Below are 7754 nucleotides of genomic sequence, written 5' to 3' on the forward strand. Positions count from 1 at the left end.
CAACTTGCTTTGTTTCAGTCTATATTTGATTTAAAATTAGTTCTGCTTTTCTTTTAAATTATATACGCATCTCTCACATTTTTCAGTAAAAACAGATAAACATTAAGAGGAGAACAGAGTTTCTGGACTCTGGGTTCAATGGCGGAAGTCTAAATCACTCATTCTCTCCATTGTGAATCGAACGCTTCAATATTAGTGTAGACGTAGCTACATACTGGAGTTCTTATATTAGTGTTTAAAGATTATGTAACATGTGAGTCTCAGTACCATATATAACCAATATATATTTTAAAATGTATATAAATTTTAAATGTTTTAAATTTATATATAAAAAAACAGTTTTTTTATAACTCAACAAATAAATAACTATTTTACATGGGAAGTAGAAGTTTTTTCACTAACTTAATTGCACTCCAATCCCGTCCGTCAGTTAAAACTGCACGTCCAGCATCAGTCGGCGTTGTTCATCTGAATGTGATTCGGGCACGCATTCCTATTTGCCTCGGCGTTGCAACACGGGAAATTGGAAAATCAACGAAAAGCGAGCACCAGTTTGATCTATTGCCATTATGTTCAATGTTGGATTTGTTATTTAATCCATGTCCTGTTCGTTTCGGGCTTATTGCAGAACCAGACGCGGTCGTGATAGATGCGATAGGTCGAGATTCGATTTCCATTCTGAGGTATGCTATAAATATTTTTGCTAGTTTTGTTTCATAGCCTTTTTCTATTAATAGTTCTTCTTCACGATTTCGTAGAGTACAACGCCGAATAGGCAGAGGGTACCTGGCAACTTAGTCTTAAGATATGCCATTCCGATTAAGACTTTCTCACAATTTCTGCTGAACTCTTGAGGCATTGTGTGTTGAATCACGGAACTCAACGCTGTACTATCTGCCACGATCCAGATACAGGCTAAAACCCACCACTACCACAGCAAGGAAATAAAAATATGAAATATATGTACGCTTCTGCTCTTGGATTCGAGAGTCACAAATTTAATCAATTTTAATCGCAAACTGATATTTTTTTACAATTTTTTTAAATTTCGCAACTAAGTCATCTCTCTTCTCTCCTCTGCTCTTCTCTTCTCTTCTCTCGTCTACATCATTCCTTATTATTATTTACAAGTTTCCTACATTCAGTTTTTGTAATGAAAGTTTATCAATAAAAAGGAAGCATATCTTTAATTCATGACGACGTGCACCAACATCCATCTCGTTGTTACAGAAAAAGATTTGTTAGGATATGTTCCAAGATAAATGATACAAACAACACTATTACTGAGGCCCTTGTATTAAAAATTGAATGTAATGCGAGTAAAAATATATTGATATACCCACAAGTCCCATGAGAATCGTGCTATGCTTAGCCCGAGAAGGGTGCTGTTACAATATATAGAACTTTGGATTATTTATTTTAGCTTCATGCAGTATTCCATAGCAGGGTCGGCAATGGGAATCTCGAAACCTAGTGTTAAGACACTCCGTTATATATATTTTAGTATACAGAAGCAAAACACATACAGCAAGAAAAAAAACTCAATTTTTCCGTAATAGTTAGAATATTTAAGTACGGTAGAGTATTTATTCATTTTGTTATTACTAAAAATAAAATTCGATTATCTAAAAATGTGAACCAATTTTCAAAATTGGCGTTTTAATAATAAATAAAATAGTAAGTTACAGAACAATCTAAAGGAATGGTAGTTTTCCTAGCAAATAACTTCGGCTAAGGTACCGGCAATAATCCCCTTAAGTGAACACTTGCACAGAATTTAAGCTCTTCTAACTAGACAATTGATGCTCCAAGTTTATTATAATAAGAGATTATACACTTTCCTTGGATTTAAAATAATTGGCCCTTTTTATTATATACCTACTTACCTGTTTTGATGAATATCCTCGATGTTGGTTTAGTAGGCGGAGAAAATCTGGTAATACACTTCGCTATGAGGTTGAGGCCTTCTAGCCTCTATGATACTTAGACACAGGTTTTTCCTTGAGCAAAGTTTAGAACCCGCAATTATGGTTTTAACCCATTCTCTCCAACATCATGCACGATTATCATTCACATCATATTTCGTCAGTTTCACGTTTTTCCTATATAACAAGATAGATAGAGAAAACCTAGTGTCAAAACTTTCCGCCCGAATTTGAGATATTACGTGTTGAGTGGCGGTAGTCGACACCTTTGATAACACAATACCTCAAGAATTCGGTAGAAAGTGAGAACCGGAAGTGTCTTAACATTGGGTTCATAGGTTCCCTCTGCCATGTTGGAAACGGCGAGATAGTATGTGGAATACAACGTAAAGATAAAAAAAAACCACTTCCTTGGTGGGATTCATATCCGCATCTCTTGCGTTTATAGTGAAATGCTAGCATTTCCCATCAGCAGAGAGCAGAGACCATCGTCTATAGTCTATAGTAATAGCAGGGTCTATAGTATTTTTTTTTAATAAAATATGAAGTAATATCAAACAAAATGTTATATTAATTTACCATTATTACACATATTACATTAAATAATTTGTGGAAAAATCCGAGTTGTTAGATTACACTCCACGAGGTACACGTGAGGGGTTCCCGGAACAGCGCTAGCTGGTCACAAGAATTTCAATTACTTTATTACAATTTCATATAATGACAGCGACGTACCGCAACTTTTGCCGTTCACTGCTGACATTTTGAAAGAAATGTAATATAGTAGGTATGTGTATAAATTGGTAATTTTATATGAGAAGAATCTCTTTCCCTGTTTTTTTCTTTTTCTTCTCAGAATAATTTGTTTTTATTTGACTTCACACTGTATCTGGTACTTTAGGATAGGCAGACAGGATGTAGAATTAATACACTCCGTTCTCAATTTTCTGGCAGACTTTGAAACATTGCGTGTTGTATGGTGGAAATAAAAAAATATATTAATTTCCACGAATAGGAGTCGAAGCTGTGACCATCGTGCTCACAGACAGAAGAATAAATTTATAATTATAAAGATTAAAGTAAATCCTGTGTGAGCTGTGTGCGGGATACAGCGTGAAGCTGTTAGAGTTATTTTCTTATCATTATTTTTACATATACATAATTATAGTCGTTAATTATGTATGTAAAAATTTACAAATAGCTTTAGCTTTTTAAAAAATGATGCTTAGAACATTCGAGCAAAGACGGCAAAAGTTACCAATGCGTATTTCCCTCTTAACATTTTCTCTAATTTGCCGTTTATATTTACAAATAAAAGCAGTCGACTGGAGGTTCTTGCAAGTTTTCTTATTGTGATATAAATTAGCTTTTCAAACCTTATTATTAAGGTCAGGTAAAAGCGCAACTTCATAAAAGAAATACCAAATACACTGAGAACTATTTGAATACTGTAAAAATTCCCATTTTATTGGTAATTAAGGTTGAATTTGGGAGAACGCCATCAAAATTCAAAGATCAATTAGTAGGGCAGAGCGCCTTTGATCTTACAAGGGGCCCTGCCGGCTTCTTTAATTTGTCCGACACCAAACAGATTATCCACTTTTGTTCGCTGGCTTTAGCATATTTAACAAGAGTTTTTGGGTAAAATTTTTTAATATTTACGAAGGTAAGTAATTAAATTAGTTTGATATCCGTCTACCATTGCCGCAAATTACGGAAGAACGGCGGCGTGTTTAATTAATTGTTAATTTAAATTTTACATTATTTTACACCTAAAATTCTATTTTTATGACTCCCACAGTAAAATAGTAAAGATAATCGTGAAAAAATAAGAAGTGGAAACAGAAGAAAGTATTAATAATAACTGTTGTACCTACTAAGAAATGAAATCCGCTTTCGTTCGTCCGTTCTCCAAGAAGCTTTAAGTCTGAAAGTTCTTCAAAAGGAAAAAGTAACATCATAGTTTACTATTTATCACTGAGTTTTTAATTTAGCTTTGCATTTTATTCCGATAGATGGATAGAACCTAGTGTCAAAATAGTCCATTTTCTGTCCGAATTTAAGACGTTTTGCGTATTAAGTGGTGGTGGGACCCATAGATCTCTCCATCATTGGTATCACCATTCAGAAAATTAGTACCACTCAAATATAAGAATATAACAATTTAGTTAATTACTCTCACCTCCTACATACAGATATAAAGAGAAACCCTACCAATTATAATTTCTCCATTCCGAAAACTCAAAAAATTCAAGACAAAATTCGTTACAGAACAGTCGATCCCGTATATCAGCCAGTATTTTGTATGAAATTAGAATTTCGCGACGAATTTTGCAAGTTGGCACACCGTGAAATTGTATCTGGCTTGCAACTAGCGTCAGGCTGACGCTAAAATACTTCCAGCTATCCCGGACAGACGTCATAAGTTTCTAACCCTATAGCACTGGGTTTATGACGTGAGAGAACTGGATATAGCAACGATGAATATATACATGGTACTTACGGATGACCACCCCAGCTCCGTACACGTGGAGCAAATGAAACGTGTCTAAACGCGACTGGTTGTGGGTTCGATCCCCATGCGAGGAAATGAATTAGGTATTTCAATTTATATTTTCATTTCATCGCTTTGATGTGGAGGCAAAGCGCGGTGTTGAGTTCCGTCATTCAACATACGATGTCTTCAGAATTTGGCGGAAATATGGAAACGTAGTGTTTAAACGCTAGGTTCCCTCTGCCTACCTTGCTGTGTGAAGAATACAGCGTAAATCTGATTAATATATTTGATATATCTAATTATTCATTAACTATACAAAATTATGAAATAAAGTCACTTTTAAATCAAATTTCAATATATTAAAACTTACAAACTAACTTACTGTCGCCGAAATTATATTATTATATTAGACTTTTCCCAATTCGACTGTACCATAAAACACTTTACAAGCAATACAAGTAATCTTATCTGCCCACGAACGCAACTCCACGAAAGTTTCCCTTAATTGGACTACGTAGTGGTACAATTATGTAAATTTAAAATCAAACCTCAACTTTTGTACTTATTTTGTAACGGCAGTTCTTATAGCGATTAAAGTTTTAATCTAAAAGTTTTTATTGAAGTCTATTAACGAAATACTGTTTCTATTCACCCGCACTGTGTTCTAAATATTTATAAACAAAGTGTAGTTAGCGCTAATATTGAGTAAGTTTCTGAATTCGTGTACGTGAGGTGAATGGTGAGGTGAGGTTATTGCTACAGATGTTTATCAACTTCCTTGAATCCCCTAATGATCCAATAACCAACGCGTAAGGTACCTATGTACATACAAATGTAGGAATAGTTCTGAGTAACAACGCAATACCTTGAATTTGAGTAGAGAGCCGAGAATACAGTGTCTTTTCACTAACTTTTATGTACAGTACAGTATGGCAGGGGTCATGCTGTCTTGTACTGTAACTGAAATCGGCTCTAGCATAAAATCAATCTGTAATTATATATCACGTTTTATATTAAGATAAAATCTCATTATCATACAAAATGTGTATGTTTTATCGTCGTTAATGTTCAATTTATATTCAGTTTCCTAAATATTATTAAAAATTAACTTTTAATATGTCAGTTTCATGGGGAGTTAAATGGAATATAGTAAACAATATTTATTACGTCTACGGATAACACGAAAAGAAGAGAAGAAAACAAAGTCCAAGTTAACAATATGCGAAAGAAGAATATGCATACGAGTAAATATGAAAAAAATTACATTTTCATTTTAGTGACAATTCAGTAAAACAAAATCTATAAAAATAATTTTCAGAAAATAGTAAACGTAAAAGATTCACAGATACAAAGTGATTGAAACGAAATCTCGCCTAGTAATGTGGACGTCGCGTGACTCTATGTAGCGTGTGCGAGCGAGTCCCGCTGCCGGAGCGATACTCCCGCAGTGGAACTTTCCTTGCATTCTTCAGACTATACTGTCTGACTGCGACGACTGTACCACTGAACTATTACATCTACTTGAATAAATGCGAACTATTTGAATAATTTTTGTATTATACTCGTATGTTAGACTTAGCACAGCTATTATTAAAAGCCTCCGTTCTCAATTTTTCGCATAATCTTTGTTCCATACAGAAACAAAAATGAAAGATGCGTAAAGTAAATCAAAAGCAACAACTTTTAGTTATATATATAAATTTTGTTAAGGGCAGTTGTAGCGAAGGGGCACATACGTGCGACTGTAAATACGACAGATTGTGGGTTCGATTCCCACTCGAGAAAATGTTTTATATTTAATATTTTCATTTCCACGCACTGATAACGAGGCAAATCCCGATAACACGCAATGCCTCCAGAATTCGGCGAATGGTGTGGAATGGAAGAGTCTGAATGGGGCCGGAGTACTTTAACACTAGGTTCCCAGGTTCCCTCTTTATAAATAAAAGTTTTTCAATACACATTATGTAACTCATGTAAAATAAAACACAAGAATCTTCAATTAAATTAAAGGAAATATACCCTTTATATCTCCTTTAACTTAATATTCAATATGTACAACTCATTGTTATAAATAGTATTATTATACAGGGTGGAAGAGGCAGCGCTTCTTTTATTGAAACTGCATATAGGGCAATATATTTCAAACCCACACCTAAGAAATTAATCAAGGTACCTCAACAGTTTGGACGTAGGATTTTTTTTTCATTTCACGTTTTTATCCATACCTGTATTTCGCGTGACGCACACATACGTGTGCGACGTTTCCGATTTGACAGGTAAGTGTGTGCGTGCCTATGTTATACTTTACAAATGGCGTTTTATTTTAAAACGATAATTTTATTATTTATTTTGTTTGAAAAAATAACTTTTTCATTTTTGGGAATTATTTTTTTTCCGAATTATATTAGGCTTTTAGGTATAGCGCGCACTAGTGATTTTTGTCACCGTGACTGTTGCGTCACTGTCACCGTGTACATTACACTAAATGAAGGTGCGCGCATTTGGATACGTGACAATTGGGTGACTTTTTGTCCGCGGAGGAAGGCAACACGCCGGTGACGGAACTGTCACCCCGTCCATAGATTTGTATGCCCGTGCGCGCATTAGCAACTAAATGTCACCTCCCCTTGCGGTTTCCATACTAGTCGTCTTCCGCATAAACATGAAACAGCAGCGTGTTGCATTGCAGCACCGAATTTTTATTTCAAGAATGGCGTCAAGTTCATCACCAAGGCAAAATGTGTGTTTTCATGAAGATAAAATAGACAATGACAATACTGATTGACGAAATTGAGTTGAGGCCATTGCTCTATGACAAATGAAAAGTTGAAAGCCAATATTTTCTACATTTTGGTTTTTTTTTCTATTTCTTAATATAAGTGCACAGTCACTGTCACTGTCATCGCAAGTGCGCGCAGTGGCGAAAAGTATGGTGACATGTCAGTGACAAAAAATTTATTGTCACCGTGACAAAAGTCACCAGTGCGCGCTAAGCCTTATAGAGTAGTTAAAACTGTGGTTTCATTTAAAGTGGTGCTGACAATTCCACCCTGTATATATATTAGTATATTATAATGGTATGTATTTTTTCAAATATATATGTATTATGTTTATGTATTAGAATTTAATATGACATGTAAGTTTATTTACACCACCCGCTCTATTTTATCACAGATTTCCTAACCCAAAGGTTGTCTGGTAGAATTCGCTGATTAGCGATAAGGCCCCCTTTTGTGTGTCAATTGTTATGTTTTTGTCGTTTTTATATTCTTCTTTTCTTCTTAATGTATAATTGTGCACAATAAAGTGTAAATAAATAAATAAATTTT

Source organism: Heliconius melpomene, chromosome 6 (genome assembly GCF_056956725.1).
Source record: "Heliconius melpomene rosina isolate 202511_hmr_F chromosome 6, ASM5695672v1, whole genome shotgun sequence".
NCBI lineage: Eukaryota > Metazoa > Arthropoda > Insecta > Lepidoptera > Nymphalidae > Heliconius > Heliconius melpomene.